The following is an 18,011-nucleotide window of genomic DNA, read 5'->3' as shown; positions in this document are numbered from 1 at the left end:
GGAGGTTCAGTGTGGGGGGGAGGGGGATGGGAGGTTCAGTATGGGGGAGGGGGGGACAGGAGGTTTAGAGTGGGGGGGGCGGGATGTTCAGTGTGGGGGGGCGGGAGGTTCAGTGTGCGGAGAGGGGTGCAGGAGGTTCAGTGTGGGGGGAGGGGGAATGGGAGGTTCAATGTTGGGGGAGTGGGGGACCGGAGGTTCAGTGTGGGGGAGGGGGACGGGAGGTTCAGTGCGGGGGGGAGGAGGGACGGGAGTTTGTGTTGGGGGAGGGGGGGCAGGTAGTTCAGTATGGGGGGATGGGGACAAGATTCAGTGTAGGGGAGAGGGGACACGAGGTTCAGTGTGGGGGGAGGGGGGATGGGAGGTTCAGTGTGGGAGGGTGGCTGGAGGTTCAGTGTGGGGGAGGGGGACAGGTTCAGTGTGGGGCGGAGGGGGATGGGAGTTCGGTGTGGGGGGAATGGGGACGGGAGGTTCAGTGTATGGGGGGAGGGGGGACAGGAGGTTCAGTGTGGGGGTGGGAGGGGGGGATGGGAGTTTCAGTGTAGGGGGAGGGGTGACAGGAGGAACAATGTTGGGGGGGAGGGGGTCCAGATGTTCAGTCTGGGGGGGAGGGGTACGGGAGTTTCAGTGTAGGGGACAAGGGGGACAAGGTTCAGTGTGGGGAGGGGGACATGAGATTCAGTGTGGGGGGAGGGAGGATGGGAGGAGCAGTGTGGGTGGGGACGGGAGGTTCAGTGTGGGAGGGGAACGGGAGGTTCATTGTGGGTGGAGAGGAACATGAGATTCAGTGTGGGGGGAGGGAGGATGGGAGGAGCAGTGTGGGTGGGGACGGGAGGTCAGTGTGGGGAGGGGAACGGGAGGTTCAGTGTGGGTGGAGGGGGACATGAGATTCAGTGTGGGGGGAGGGAGGACGGGAGGAGCAGTATGGGTGGAGATGGGAGGTTCAGTGTGGGGAGGGGGACAGGAGGTTCAGTGTGGGGGGATCGTGTACAGGGGTGTTTCACTGTGGGCGGGGAGGGGGACTGGAGAAGTTCAGTGTGGGTGGCAGAGAGGACTGGAGAGGTTCAGTGTTGGGTGGGGGGAACCACACCATTTCCCATCTCCAATCCCACTGCCAATGATGTCTCTGCATTGGGAGGAGGTGCAAATCGACGTGAATGTCCTTTCCTCTGACCTGTCTTCCCAGTTGTGAGGCCTACTTGCATTCTGCTGTGTTGACCAGCCCACATCCTTCACAAGTCCAACACCAGATACCTAAAATGGACACTCCATTCCGAACTCAGTCCTGGGAGTAAGTTACCAGACATACCGGAGGAAAGCTTTGATGATTTGCTCAAAGCTTGCTTGAAGAAATGCAACATCCCCACTGTCTCCCGGAATGTCTGCTCCATGACCACTCCAAGTGAAGACGGAGCATTCAGGATGGAATTGAGAACCTTGAGTCCATGCATCGGGAGCACACAGAAGTCCGGTATAAGTGCCAGAAGCAGTCCACCACCTCACAAACAACCAACCACATGGCTATCTCTCAGGTACCATTATTGAAGGTTTGATCGGGGAATAGGTGTAGGTAAAAGCAATCACTTGAGGAGATTACTTCAGCAAGAACTTGGAAGGGCAAAAACAGATCATGAAATATCCTTGGCAAGTAAGATTTAAGGAGAATCACAAGTCATTCTATATTAGGAGCAAGAAGGGGACTGGGGAGAGGGTGGGTGCCGTTGGGGGCAGCACAGTGGTGCAGCTAGTAGAGCCGCCGCCTCACAGCGCCAGAGACCCAGGTTCAATCCTGGCCCCGGGTGTTGCCAAGCAGAGTTTGCATGTTCTCCCTGTGAACACGTGGGTTTCCCCTGGGTTCTCTGGTCTCCCTCCGCCATTCCAAAGACGTACAGGTTTGTGGTTTCATTGCTTGCTGTAAATTCTTCATAGTGTGTATGTGAGGGGTAGAATATCGGGGAGTTCATGAGAATGTGTGGAGACTAAAAAAGATGAGATTAACATAGAGTTGGAGTGGTTGGGTGGGTGCAGTTGGATGCAGACTTAAGAGGTCAAAGGGCCATTTTCCGTGTTGTTTCTCTTCGTGACTCTGTGACTCAAAAGGCTAGTCTATGTGTTGAGCCAGGGTATGTGGGCCACATCCAAAATGAATACTTAACATTCAGTCCACATTTGGAATATTGTGTGTAGTTCTGGTCGCCACAATATAGGAAGGATGTGATTGCGCTGGAGAGGGTGCAGGGGAGATTCACCAGGGTGTTGCCTGGACTGGAGGACTTTAGTTATGGGGAGAGATTGGATAGGCTGGGCTTGATTTCCTTGCAGTGAAGGAGGCTGAGGGGGTGAGCTGATAGAGGTATCTCAAGTTACGAGAGGCATAGATAGGTAGGTAGTCAAATCTTTTTCCCATTGTTGGGGTATCAGAAACAAGAGGGCATAGGTTTAAGGTGAGAGGAAGGAGTTTTAAAGGGATATAAGGGGAGAGTTTTTTACACAGAGAGTGGTTGATATCTGGAATGTGCTGCTAGAGGAGACGATGGAATCACATGTTTAAGAGGTGTTAGACAGACACCTTAAGGCAAGGCAGAGATGGATAGGGTCCTAATGCGGGCAAATGGGATGAGTGTAGATGGGCAAAAAGGTCAGCACAGACATGTTTCTGTGCTGTACGACCCCATGCCTGCCCATCTGTGGAAGAGTCTGTGGTTTTCAGATTGACCACATTAGCAGAGTGGAGCAACACACAAAAAGTGCTGGAGGAACTCAGCAGGTCAGACAGCATCCATGGAGGGAAATAAACAGTCGAGGTTTCGGGCCGAGAGGACTGGAAAAGAAGAGGGCAGAAGCCAGAATAAGAAGGTGGGAGGAGGGGGAGGAGCACATACAGGCAGGGGAGAGGTGAGTCCAGGTGAGGGGGGGAAGGTAGGTGAGTGGGGGAGGGGGAGAATATGTAATAAGCTGAGAGGTGATAGGTAGAAGAGGCCAAGGGCTGAAGAAGGAGGAATCCGGTAGGAGTGGGCAGTGGACCATGGAATAAAGGAATAGAGGAGGGGGAGGAGAGGAGATAGGCAGGTCATTAAGGCAGGGGAAGGGAGCCATTCTTAGCAGAGTGGAAGGAAGTCATCCTCGATCCTGAGGGACCCCCGAGAAAGAAGACGTTCTTTGTCAAAGCTCTCTTGACAAGTCTGCTGGTTTGCCCTTCGTATTCTGCTGGCAACAACACACCGACTCCTCTCGGTATTTGCTAAATGTCCTTTGACCACTTACCACGTGAATAGATTCTAGCATAAATGAAAATCAAATGAAAACCACAGGCTGGAAATCTGAAATAAAAGCAGAATATAATGGAAACACCAGGTCAGGCAGCAAGTGTGGAGAAAGAAAACTAGAGTTAAGTGTTTCAGGTCAAAGACCCTTTCTTGGAACTGGGAAAGAGAGAAAAACAAAATTTGTTACAGGGAACGTTGAGGGGAAGGGGTGGGTAGGACAGAGGGAACATCTGTGATAGGGTAGAGCCAGGTCACATCAGCCAATGTGTTATATTAGATACATGTGTTATGTGTAACGTAGTAATGTGTAATGTATACGTAGCAGGTCAGAGTGTATTAGAGAGGGAAAATCTAAGCCAATATCACAGATGGATGACCTGCAGCAGAAACAATCCGTTTCTGTTACCACCAGAGAAAGTGAGTTATCTGAAGTTGTATAGTTGGATACTGAGTCCTGCAGGCCAGGCCCAGACGGAGGGTGAGGTGCTGTTCCCTCAAGCATGCATTCAGCTTGTCACTGTGCAGGAGGTCACAGATGGAAAACTCAGAGTGGGAGTGGGGTGGACAATTAAAACGGCAGGGAACAGGAAACCCAGGGTCACCCCCGCGGACTGAACGCAGGTGCCCTGCAAAACAGATGTTTGTTTTCTCCAATGTAGAGAAGGCCACGTTGTGAAGACCGGATGTGCTACACTAGGCTGGAAGAAGTGAGAGAGAGTGGTGAGAGAGTGGTGGATGCCTGGAATACGTTGCCTGATAGGGTGGTGGAGGCAAGTTCACTGGGGGCTTTTAAGAGGGGCTTGGATGGGCATATGAATGAGAGGAAAATAAAGGTATTTGGGTATTCTGTAGGTAGGAGGGAATAGCTATGTCGGCACAACATTGTGGGCCGATGGGCCTGTTCTGTGCTGTACCGTTCTATGTTCCATGTTCTAGGTGCGGGTGAACTGCTGCTTCACCTGGACAGACAAGGTACAGTACTGGCATCAGTGCCCACTGAACTGAAACCTGTTTCTCCCACACCAGTCTCTCAACTCCCTGATCTTACTGAGCACATGCCAATTTGCTCAGATTCAAAGATCATTATTTCTGTGGTGCAATTTTTATTTGGAGACGAAAACCTCCTGTTTTGAATTTCATCGACTCATTGGGAGTTTAGCATAATTGCCTGAAACTCCTTGAAGTAAGTTTTTCTCCAGAATGGTGACAAAATTACAATTATGTCTAAAAGACTGTGATTTTTATAGATTTTAAAATAGCATTTCCCTTCAACTTCTGCATAAAGAATAATAATCATACACATGGAACCAGGGACTTCAGTTTCAGAGTGTGCACTAACTATGGAACACCCCATTTACACTCATCTTGCATTAGTACCATTTTTACTCTCCCCACATTCCCATCAACTCCCCCCAGACTGGATGCAATTAGCCAACCAACCTACACCTCTTTGTGATGTGGGAGGAAACCAGAGCACCTGGAGGAAACCCACGCAGTCACAGGAGACCGTGCAAACTCCACACAGACAGCACCTGAAGTTTGGATCAAACCAGGATCTCTGGAGTTATGAGGCAGCAGCACTGCTGTCTGTGGCACAGTTGTGCCCTCAGGGATCAGTTTAGTTAATATACATCTTTATAAGATAAGGTAAGACAAGATAAGATTTGTGTATTAGTCACAAGTACATCGAAACACAGTGAAATGCACCTTTTGCGTAGAGTGTTCTGGGGGCAGCCCGCAAGTGTCGCCATGCTTCCGGCGCCAACATAGCATGCCCACAACTTCCTAACCCGTACGTCTTTTGGAATGTGGGAGGAAACCAGAGCACCCAGAGGAAACCCACACAGACACGGGGAGAACGTACAAACTCCTTATAGACAGCGGTGGGAATTGAACCTGGGTCGCTGGTACTGTAATAGTGTTACGCAAACCGCTACACTCCCATGCCCGCCCCGATCAGAGATGATCTAGTTAGAGGATCTTAAAACATGAGTTCTGAAATGTGACTGTGACAAAAGGCATCATTATCCTGATATCCTTCTGTAGCCTTTGACTGGGTTGACCACACCATCTCCCCGTGACACCTCTCCACCACCATACCATGCATGGGATTGAACTTACTTAGCTCCATTCTCATGTGAAGTGAGTAATTTTTTTCTCTCTCAGGGAGGCTAAAAGGAGTTTAAGTGCCCAATTAAATGACACTCATTTAGCAAGTGTGCATCAGGGAAATGTAGAATATCTGTCAGCACAGCTTTCTGTTTACTTCCCTTGCTCTCAGTAAGTATTTGGTTTGTTTTAGCTGCTCGTGCACCATTGCAATGCGGTGGTCAGCCTTTCATCTGGTCTCTTGAACCTTTCAGCTAGCATACTCCACTCCTTGTGCCTTCAGTCAGTTGCAGTATGTTTGTTGTCTGTACTCTGTTCACATGGCTTTGAGCCACTGAATGAAGCAGTGGGGCAGTATTTTTTTTCAAGTACTTCCACTCCTTCAGTAGGATTTTGCTGCTGTCTTTCCACTTTATTGCCCCTTTGTAGATATGTGTGCCAGAATAGATGCTGATAATATTTGTGGTCTAAATTTGAGTGAAGTATCACATTTCCAATCAGTAAATGGACAGGATGCTTCCGTTTATCTTAAGTGATATAAATGGTGGATGGGAGAAGGGAAATAGCATGACACAAATGTTTAGATTAACTGGAAGTTTGATACAAAATGAATTAAGTGGGCAGCACTTGGTTTTCTAACTTAGTGATTGAGACTGGGGTGAAGGTAAAGCTAAAACTTACAGTAGTTTATAAGATAAAATAAGTTATCTTTATTAGTCACATGTACATCGAAACACATCCTTTTGCATAGTGTTCTGGGGGCAGCCCACAAGTGTCGCAACGCTTCCGGCGCCAACATAGCACGCCCACAACTTCCTAACCGGTACATCTTTGGAATGCGGGAGGAAACCAGAGCACCCGGAGGAAACCCACACAAACACAGGGAGAACGTATAATCCTAACCCTAACATTTGAATCCGGGTCGCTGGTGCTGTAAAGCGTTATGCTAGCCGCTACACTACTGTGCTTGCTGTGTCTGTTTCTCAGTGACTTACCTTATTTTTTTTCCTTTTCACACTGCATCCATAATTCTGATTGTACCAGTGTATGAACAGGTATCAGAAACTCTGTGCATCTGTGCCCGTGTTGCTCCTCTCCCAGGAGTCACCTTTGCTGTACTCAGCCCTGATATTTCACTTTGCCCTTGGGAGGCACCATTCCATCAATCACTGTTCCTCACACTGCAGGCAAAGACATATTGGTTCACATTCAACCACCACAAATCTATCTTATTTGTTCAGGCCATCCTAACATGCATTTAATTGATGCCCTTAATGTAAAAGGATGGCAGAAAAATGTTCATTCAGTCACAAGTGGGTGCTAGGTCAAAGGGAGTGGTGCAAGGTGGTGGGGAAGTCGTGTATCAGAGAGGCTCATTACCTGCAGAAGCTGTAAGAGCTGCCTCTTACACTGAATCTGCCCTGGGCCAGTGGAACAGTGCACTGTTGACCTGGGTCTTTGTTGATAATGCTTCACCTTTGCAGAACCAAAGTTATAAACTGCTCCCAGTGTATAAATACTGACAATGTGCCAAGCCGGTCTGTGGCTAGTGTGTGAGGACCATTCACGTCCTGCTCTTCCCTGCCCCATGGGTGCCCGTCCTTGGTTTGTGCTGGAATGTGTCCAGATTTTCATTCATGTCATCATCTAATTTCAGTCACCAGTATTTTCTTCCCACCTTTGGGTAATGGGGATTAATGAGCAATTCTGCTAATATGCCATGTGGGCAAAAATATACTGGCAGAGCAAAGGGTTGTTTGCATACCATCCACTTGTCTCCGGATACATCTCTGCTCTGCCCAGCATGTCTCCTTAATATGACTTATTTGAGTCTGAGGACTCCTGTACCCCAGGGATGAGTGGACAGTGCAACTCTATTCCCAGTACGACCATTTTTCAGTGTATTCTGAGTACAGTTTACTGCAGCCTAAACTGTAGAGAATGATAATAAGCAGCTTTGAAGCTGGGAGCTTAGTGTAATTCCCTCATGCTGGATTTAGGATATAAATAAATGCGTTGTTTACTCAAATTACTTTCAATTGGTAGTTCATAAAACATGAATAGGAATCCAAAAATAGCCTTTGCTTTCCGTTAATGGAGTATTGCCATCCTGGAGACATTTCATTTCCCTCTTTTAAAACCACGGATAATTTTAGATTGATAGAGATAGAAGCACATTTTTGTATTGGGCGGGGCACAAGATGTGAAATTGCGGCACTAAGTGGTTTATAATGGCAAGCCAAGTGGAAGCAATGCTCGCTGCCCTCACATGTCGAGGACCACACATGCACTGCTCTGAGAAAGTAGTGCTATAAACCATTGGTCCAAATAGACCCCATCTGAATGCGGACCTCCTTCAATACAAGTGGAGTTCCCACGGTGTTATCACTAGGTGGGACTCTGAGACCAGGTGCATGTGATCATATGATGCTGCTTAACCCTCCAGAACTTGCTGTCTGCGTACTGAAAGTGTGAATACGAGCCTGAGAAAGAGCGGGATTTTTTGGGATGAAGTATTATCTGGCAGGTAAGAGCAGCAGTGAGGTCATAGTGACTGAGAGGAATCTGATCGTGAAAAGCCTTGAATCTCCGAACTTCGCTGAAGAAGGTTGAGGGGATAAGAGAGAGCTGGCATTACTTACCGAGTGCTTCGCTGCTGAAATTCCCAAAATAGTATACTTAGGATAAGATAAGATAATTAATTATTTATCACGTATACATCGAAACACCAGTGAAATGCATCTTTTGCGTAGCGTATTCTGGGGGCAGCCCGCAAGTGTCGCCACACTTCCGGCGCCAGCGTAGCATGTTTGTACATCTTTGGAATGTGGGGAGGAAACTGGAGCACCTGGAGGAAACCTATGTAGACACGGGAAAACGTACAAACTCCGTACAGACAGCAGCGGAATTGAACCCAGGTTGCTGGTGCTGTAATAGCATTACACTAACCACTACAATACCGTGCCTGCCCTAGATTTATACAAACATAGAACAACATAGAACAGTACAGCACAGAACAGGCCCTTCGCCCATAATGTGTGTCGACATAGCTAATTCCTCCTCTCTACAGAATGCCCATATCCCCCCATTTTCCTCTCATTCATTTGCCCACCGAAGTCTCTCTTAAAAGCCCCAATTAAAACAAATTAAAACATCTTTGGATATTCTTTAAATTTACACATTGGGTACATGCGAAGAGATGATAAGTACATTTGTGTGAATTCTTTCTGGGTGTATAGATAGAACTGTTTATACATCTTCCACTAAGATAGCATGGAAGTTTATTATTCATACGGTGGAAACCACAGTGATGTCTTAAAAGGAAATATCTTTCCTTTTTACTGTTCTCTTTATCTCTTGACTGTTTCAGCATCAGGTTGCAAGAGTGACCTTTAAATTCTTTCCCATTAAGATTTTTCTGACAAGAAATCACGTTTATGTGATCTGCTGTTCTGCGTTCGATATGCGATTTGTGTATTGAATCAAGCATTCCAAGCCATCCCTTTACTTCACTTTTAAGCTCCACAAATTGAAGGTGTGAATGCCTGATATTCTTTGTACATAACATACGTTAACTGGACTGTGAAGGGGATTTGCAGCTCAGCATTTTTTTTAAATGGGAGATCTTTTAATAATCTGTTCTAAGCCTAATAACAGTCTTTTGGTGACAGCTGAGGAGAGGGTGTTCAAGCTACAGACTTGCATTGAGAGCTTGCATATGTGTTATTAACTTTGAGTTTTAACTGGCTTGGTTTTGCATTTGCAATGAGAATAATCTGTGTGAAAGTGAGAGAATTGCTGATGCTGATCGCAGAAGTAGCTACACTTTGGCTCAGATGAAATTGGGGCCAAGAACATAGAACAGTACAGCACTGGACAGGCCATTCGGCCCACAATGTTGTGCCGATCTTGATGTTGATTTATAGTAAATGTCCTCCTCCTGTATATCATCCATATCCCTCCATTCCCTTCATATTTGTGTCTATCTAAAAGCCTGCTTCCACCAAACTGTCTGCTTCCACTAATACCCTGGTAACCCACTCCAGGCACCTACCACTCTCTGCAGAAAAAAACTTGCCCCTCACATCACCTTTAAACTCCCCCCTCTAACCTTAAAAGCATGTCCTCTGGTGTTTAACATTTCTGCCCTGGGAAACAGATTCTGACTATCTACAGTTCTCATAATTTAAAAACCTCTATCAGGTCTCCCCTCAGCATTCTGCAAGAAAATTGCATTAGTTTAAAGCCATCAGAACGGTCATAAGCTAATTCCATTTTATTGATGCCAGTCCAATTTAAGTTCCTGTTTGAAAATTCTATTTTCTAGAGAAACAAAGGACTGCAGATACTAAAATTGAGATGAAAAACACACTGATGCTGGAGGAACTCAGCGGGCCAGGCAGCATCTGTGGAGAAAAGCAGGCGGTCAATGTTTCGGGTCAGGACCCTTCTTCAGGACTGAAGATAGGGAAAGGGGGAAGCCCAATATATAGGAGGGAAAAGCAGACCAGTAATAAAAGAGGGGAGGTGTGGTGAGCACAAGGTGGTGATAGGTAGATGCAGGTAAGAGACAGTGATAGGCAGGTGTGGGAGTGGAGGGGAGAGCAGATCACCTTCTATCCCCTTTTCTCCTCCTTACCCATCTCCAAGGGACAGGCACGGTAGTGTAGCGGTTAGCATAACGCTATTATAGCGCCAGCAACCCAGGTTCAATTCCAGCCGCTGTCTGTAAGGAGTTTGTACGTTCTCCCCGTGTCTGCGTGGGTTTCCTCCGGGTGCTCTGGTTTCCTCCCACATTCCAAAGACATACATGCTATGTTGGCGCCGGAAGCGTGGCGACACTTGCAGGCTGCATCCCAGAACACTCTATGCAAAAGATGTATTTCATTGTGTGTTTCGATGCACATGTGACTAATAAAGTTATCGTATCTATCTCCCTCCCCTCTGCCTCTACAACACTATAAAACCCTTTGGAGAGCATTCGATCATTCTCCTAATTTGTGCTCTGTAGATGGTGGGAAGTGTTAGGGTGCGAAGAGTGAAATACCCAGCCTCTCACCTATGCTCATGGTTATGGGGTAGTTCTGGTCAAATATCTGCCCAAAGGAAACCCCCAAGGTTTTGACAGCAAGACCTTTAATTGTTGAAAGTAAACAGCGAGACTCAAACTGGAGACGGTTATTACCTTATAACTCTGTAACATGAATACTTCTTGACAGTTATCAGCCTACGTGCTGCTCCCCCTCCCCCCATCTTCTTATTCTGGCTTCTGCCCTCTTCCTTTCCAGTCCTGATGAAGGGTCTCGGCCCAAAACGTTGACTGTTTATATCCCTCTGTGGATGCTGCCTGACCAGCTGAGTTCCTCCAGCATTTTTTTGGTATGTAGTTCCTGAATGTTACATAGAACATAGAACAGTACAGCACAGAACAGGCCCTTTGTCCCACAATGTTGTGCCAACATATCTAATCCCTCCTACCTACAAAATGCCCATATTCCTCCATTTTCCTCTCCTTCATGTGCCCATCCAAGCCCCTCTTAAAAGCCCCAATGAATTTGCCTCCACCACCCTATCGGGCAACGCATTCCAGGCATCCACCACTGAGTAAAAAAACTTACCCCTCATGTCTGTTCTGAACCTACCCCCTCTCACCTTAAGTGCATATGCTCTGGTATTGGATCGCTCAATAATGGGAAAAAGATATTGCTTGTCCACCCTATCCATGCCCCTCATAATTTTATCCACTTCCAACAGATCACCCCTCAGCCTCCACCGCTCCAGAGAAAAGAGCCCAAGTTTGTCCAGCCTCTCCTGATAGCACATGCCCTCTAATCCAGGCAGCATCCTAGTAAACCTCCTCTGCACCCTCTCTAAAGCCTCGACATCCTTCCTATAGTGAGGTGACCAGAATTGCATGCGATACTCCAAATGTGGCCTAACCAGAGTTCTATAGAGATGCATCATAACTTTTTGACTCTGTACTCAACACCCCGATTAATGAAAGCAAACATTCCATAAGCCTTCTTAACCACCCTGACTGCCTGTATAGCCACTTTCAATGTTGTTTAGACCCTGCTGAGTTCAGGCTTCTGTAAGTGAGGAACTGAATGCCATCAGCATCAAAACATCCCCACTTCTGACAGGACTGAAGGAAGGTCACTGCTGAAGACATCAACCTGGGATACTGCCCTAAGAAAATCCTACAGCCATGTCCTGTGACTGGAATGAATGGCCTCGGGCAAGTACAGGCACTGCTGCTGGAAGAATTCTTCCCATTTAATTCGTTCCATTTCTAATGCACCCGGGCAATGTTCTGCGTTGTTGGGTAAGTGCCAGAGTCTGCAGCTGTCCTGGAACACTTTGTTTGGAGAAGCAGTTTGTTCTGGAGCACACATCTCCAGCACTTTGTACCTCTTCTGTAATCAGCATTCCCAGCTGCTTCTTGATATCACATTGAGTCCAACTGCTGAAGACAGGAGCTGCAACAGTTGGTCCCTCCAGAGGAGAGGCAGAAGCATCAAGCTCTTGGCACTTTTAGTGTCATTCTCTCTTCTCCCCTCTCTCATCAAGCAGAAAATATGGGAGCCTGAGGGCATGTACCACCAGGCTCAAGGACAACTTCTATCCCACAGTGATAAGATTATTGAACGGTTCCCTTACACAATGAGATGGACTCTTGACCTCACGATCTACCCTGTTGTGACCTTGCACCTTATTGTCTACCTGCACTGCACTTCCCTGAAGCTGTGACACCTTGTTCTGTACTGTTATTGTTTTTACCTGTACTACCTCAATGCACTCTGTAATAACTCAATGTATCTGCACTGTGTAATGAATTGACCTGTACGATCAGTATGCAAGACAAGTTTTTCACTGTACCTCGGTACAAGTGACAATAATAATCCAATAGCAATACCAATATGCTCCATCATTCCTGAGGATGGGATATTCCTGGAGCATCCAACTCCTATTGCATATTTAACTCATCTCCTCAGTCTGTGAAATCATCCTTACTCCAAAGAGAGGATTTTGTTTTCACAAGAATATTAGAAACCTAATGTACCAGATTCCTTCTTCCTTTGCCTTTTCCACCGATCACCTCTCAGCTTCTCACATCATTCCCTTTCATCCCCCACTCTCCCACACACCTACCTTCCCCCTCTCACCTGGACTCACCATCAGCTGCCAGCTCATGCTCCTCCCCTCCCCTTCTCCCTCTCCCTCCACCCCTCCCTCCCCCCACCTTTTTTATGCCGGCTTCTGTCCTATTCTCAGTCCTGTTGAAGGGTCTCGGCCTGAAACTTCTCCTGTTCATTTCCCTCCATGGATGCTGCCTGACCCGCTGAGTTTCTCCAGCATTTTGTATGTGTTGCTTCGGATTTCCAACATCTGCAGAATCTCTTGCGTCTTTGTAAAACTAAACTGCTTTTTTATGACAGTCAGATTGGTATTGGTATTAGTTTATGATTGTTACTTGTACTGAGGTACAGTGAAAAACTTGTCTTGCATACCGTTTGTACAGATCAGTTCACTACACAGTGCATTGAGGTAGTACAGGGTAAAAACAATAACAGAATACAGAGTAAAGTGTCACAGCTACAAGGAAGTGCATTGCAAGTAGACAATAAGGTGCAAAGTCATAACAAGGTAGATTGTGAGGTCAAGAGTCCATCTCATCGTATCAGGGAACCGTTCAATAGTCTTATCACAGTGGGATAGAAGCTGTCCTTGTGCCTGGTGGTATGTGCTCTCAGGCCCCTGTATCTTCTGCCTGATAGGAGAGGGGAGAAGAGAGAATGACCCGAGTGGGTGGGGTCTTTGATTATGCTGGCTGCTTTGCCAAGGCAGTGAGAGGTATATAGTCAGATAGTCAGATGGTTACATTGCAGAGGCCAGCTTTGTGTCTATGGGGCAGCACAGTGGCACAGCTGGTAGCGCTGCTGCCTCACAGCTCCAGCAACCTGGGTTCAATCCTGACCTCCAGAGCTGTCTGTGTGGAGTTTGCACGTTCTCCCTGTGACCATGTGGGTTTCCTCCTGGGTACACTCCAGTTTCCTCCCACATCCCAAAGACACACAACAAAGAGCTCAGAACAATACAGTACAGGGACAGGCCCTTCGCTATGACCTTACGATTCAGGGTGTGCATGCTTGTCGTGTTGTTAACTGGATGTGTTGGCTGTTGTGGTCCCCGTGCCCCTTTGAAGTTTCCCCGTTTGCTCCTCACTTGTAATTCCGTGCTTCCACCAGCAATGGCACTGTTGCCCCTCAACTCAGGGCAGCAAAATGGTTTTGCTCCAAACATCACCTCCCATCATTGTCAAATGTTCGGCTACTGCCAATAAATTAAATACATGCTCTCTCCAAGTTGGATGATATTTCCTGCCAATTCCACCACCTCGTCAGGTAGTGTTGCAGATATCAACTACTCTGTCTGTAAAAAAATTTACCTTCAAATCCCCTTTAAAACTTGTCCCTCTCACCTTAAACCTGTGCCCTCTTTTCCCCCACCAAGGCAAAAAGATTCTGACTATCAATCCTGTCTATATTTCTCATAAGTTTATGTACCTTCATCAGCTTATCCCTCGCTCCAGGGAAAACAAGCACAGCCTGTCCAATCTCACCCACTGAAGTCCTCCAATCCAGGCAACATCCTGGTGAATCTCCTCTGCACTCTCCAAGGCAATCACATCCTTCCTACGGTGTGGCAACCAGAACTGCACACAACAATCCAAGTGCGGCCTAACCAGTGTTTTGTAAAGTTGCAGCATAACCTCCCAACTCTTATGTTGGCATCCCTGACCTATGAAGGAAAGCAGGCCAAATGCCTTCTTCACCACCCTACCCACCTGTGTTGCCACTCTCAGGTAACTATGGACATGGACCCCGAGGTCCCTCTGTATATGCCTTCCCTCCATTTGACTTCTCAAAATGCACCACCTCACATTTGTCAGGATTTAATTCCATCTTCCAGCACTCCGCCAAATTTTCCATCCTGCTGTAGATTTGGCAACCTTCCTCGCTATTCACAACACCGCCAACTTTCGTGTCATCCACAAACATACCCCCAACATTCACATCCTCATCATTGACTCATACCCCCAACATGAGAGACTAAAGGAGCTAGGGCTTTACTCATTGTAGAGAAGGACGATGAGAGGAGACATGATAGAGGTTTACAAAATATTAAGAGGAATAGATAGAGTGGACAGCCAGTGCCTCTTTCCCAGGGCACCAATGCTCAATACAAGAGGGCATGGGTGGGAAGTTCAAGGGAGATGTCAGAGGGAGGTTTTTCACCGAGAGTGGTTGGTGCATGGAATGCGCTGCCTGAGTTGGTGGTGGAGGCTGATGTGTTGGTCAAGTTCAAGAGATTGTTAGATAGGCATATGGAGGAATTTAAAATAGAGGGATATGTGGGAGGAAGGGGTTAGATAGTCTTAGGTGTGGTTAGAAGGTCAGCACAACATGGTGGGCCGAAGGGCCTGTATTGTGCTGTATTTTTCTATGGTTCTATGGTTCTATTCACGTCCACAGCCCTGATCCCTGTGAGACACCACTGGTCACAGACTTCCATTCAGAGAAATATCCTTCCACCTCTACCCTCTGCCTCCTGTCACCAAATTAATTTTGGATCCACTCAGACAGCACATGGGATCCATGTGCCTTAAACCTCTGGACCAGCCTAACGAGTGGGACCTTGTCAAATGCCTTACTAAAGTCTACAGAGCAATGTCTACTGCCCTGTCTTCATCAATCTTCTTAGTTACTTCCTCAATGAGCTCAATCAAATTGGTGAGACAGGGTTTCCCCCACACAAAGCCATGCTAACTATCCCTATCAGTCCCTGCCTTTCCAACTGTACATAAATCCTGTCCCTTAGAGTTTTCTCCAATAATTTCCCTCCTGTTTACTTAAGGATCACCAGTCTGTAGTTACCTGGCTTTTTCTGATTGCCCTTCTCAAATAAAGGAACAACATTTGTTCTCCTCCAGTCTTCTGGTACGTCACCTCTGGTTAACAAAGATGCAAAAATCTCCATTAGAGTCCCAGCAATCTCCTCTCTTGCTTACCATGGCAACCTGGGATAGATGTCATCCAGCCCTGGGGATTTATCAACCCTAGTGCATCCCATGACATCTAATATCTCCACCTACTTAACACTGATCTGCTTCAGATTATCCACATACCCCTTCCTGAACTCAGTACCTTCCACATCTGTGAATACAGACAAGAAGTATCCATTTAGGCCCTCGCCCACGTCCCCTGGCTCCACACATAGATTACTACTTTGGTCCCTAAGGGGAGCCACTCCTTCCCTGTCTATGTACTTCAAGACATAGACATGAAGTACATTCTATGTCTTGGGATTCTCCTTAATTCTACCTGCCAAGAATATTTCTTGGCCCCCTTTTTGCCCTTCTTTCTTACATTTTCTCCAACTTAAATTTTCAAGAGGCTTTCAGATAGACACATGAATGTGCAGGGAACAGAGGGATAGGGACCATGTGCAGGCAGAAGGTATTAGTTTAATTTGGCATCACATTCGGCACAGACATTGTGGGTTTTGCTGTACTGTTCTACCTTCCATGTACACGCTCACTATTCCTCAATCCCTTGATCTCTGTTGCCTATATCTGCTACATTTTCCATTATTTTCCTGATCGAACCTTCAATAACATGAAGCACTACAGCTCAGAAACAGGCTCTTTGGCCCATCCAGTCCATGCCGACCAGCCTAGTCCCATCTACCTGCACCTGGACCATATCCCTCCAAACCCCTCCCATCCATGTACCTATCCAAACTTCTCTTAAATGTTACAGTTGAACCTGCATTCACCACTTCCACTGGCAGCTCGTTCCACACTCGCACCATCCTCTGAGTGAAGACGTTTCCCCTCAGATTCCACTTATATATTTCACCTTTCACCCTAAACCGGTGTCCTCCTGGTTCAAGTCTCATCCAACCTTAGAGGAAAAAGCCTCCATGCATTAACCCTATCTATACCCCTCATAATTTTGTATACCTCTATAAGGACTCCCCTCATTCTCCTGCGCTCCAGGGAATAAAGTCCTAACCTATTCAACCTTTCCCTATAACTCAGGTCCTCAAGTCCTGGTGACATCCTTCTAAATTTTCTCTGCACTCTTTCAAGCATTGATATCTTTCCTGTAGGTAGGTGACCAGAACTGCACACAATACTCCAAAATCGACCTCACCAACGTCTTGTACATCTTCAATATAACATCCCAACTCCTGTACTCAGTGCCCTGATTAATGAAGGCCAAAATGCCAAAAGCTCTCTTTACAACCCTATCTACCTGCGATGCCACTTTCAAGGAACTATGCATCTGTATTCCCAGGTCCCTTCGTTCGACCACACACCTCAGTGCCCTACCGTCCACTGTATAAATCCTACCCTGGTTTATCCTCCCAAAGTGCATCACCTCACACTTGTCTGCATTAAATTTCATCTGCTATTTTTCAGCCCATTTTCCCAGCTGGTCCAGATCACTTTGCAAGCTTTGATAACCTTCCTCGCTGTCCACTATGCCCCCAATCTTGATGTCATCTGCAAATTTGCTGATCCAGTTTACTACGTTATCATCTAATTTGTTAATATAGATGATAAACAATGCTGATCCCTGTGACACACCACTAGTCACAGGCTTCCAGTCAGAGAGATAACCATCTACTACCACTCTCTGGCATCTCCCTCTAGCCAATGTTTAATCAAATTGACTACTTCATCCTGAATGCCAAGCAACTTAACCTTCTGGGGCAGCCTCCCATGTCAAAGGCCTTGCTAAAGTCCATGTCAACAACGTCCACCACCTTTCCCTCATCGACCTTCTTGGTAACCTCCTTGAAGAACTCTGTAAGATTGGTTAGACATGACCTGCCACGCACAAAGCCATGTTGACTATCCCTAATCAGGCCCTGTCTATCCAAATAGTCATCCAAAGTTCCCTAACTCAGGCCCTGTCTATCCAAATAGTCATCCAAAGTTCCCTAAATCTGCCATCTTTGCCTTTCACCCTTCCTGGAATGTGCTGGTCCTGAACTCTTAAAAATACACTTTTAAAAGACTTTAATGTCAGCTGCCATTTTACCTGCAAGCATCTGCTCCCAATCTACTTTCACCAGGTCCTCTCTTACACTAGTGAAATCAGTCTTCCCCCAATTCGAGGCCTTAACTTGAGGACCAATCTTATTCCATTCCATTATTGCCTTCAAAGTTACAGAATTCTGTATTCTGTAACTGTTCTCAGAGTGTTTCCCCACCAACACTTCCATGACCTGCCCAGTCTGATTTCCGAAGATAATATCCAGTACTCCCCCTTCTGTAGTAGGACTAACTTCGTATTGTCTCAAAAAACTTTCTCAGGTGCACTTACCAAATTCCACTCGATCCAAGCCCACTAGTGCAATCCCAGTCTATATTAGGTAAGTTAAAATCACCTCCCACCCCCCACAATTACCTTAATACTTTTTACTGCTTTCTGCAATACTTCCTAATATTCCTGCTGATTATTGATTATTAAATAGAACCCCAGTAAAGTGATCGCCCCTGCCTTATTTCTAAATTCTACCTATATGGGCTCTTTGGACAATCCTTCCAGGATACACTCTCTAGGT

General features: G+C 46.6%; 1 protein-coding gene across 1 annotated transcript in view; it reads left to right on the top strand.

The window, feature by feature from the left end:
- LOC127578169 (A disintegrin and metalloproteinase with thrombospondin motifs 20-like) overlaps positions 1–18,011 on the top strand; it is a 487,994-nt gene that overhangs the window by 113,389 nt on the left and 356,594 nt on the right. The gene's annotated exons all lie outside the window — the stretch shown is intronic.

The sequence above is a fragment of the Pristis pectinata genome, chromosome 15 (genome assembly GCF_009764475.1).
Source record: "Pristis pectinata isolate sPriPec2 chromosome 15, sPriPec2.1.pri, whole genome shotgun sequence".
Lineage (NCBI taxonomy): Eukaryota > Metazoa > Chordata > Chondrichthyes > Rhinopristiformes > Pristidae > Pristis > Pristis pectinata.
Note: the sequence above shows the minus strand (reverse complement) of the source record. Positions and strands in the feature narration are given on the sequence as shown.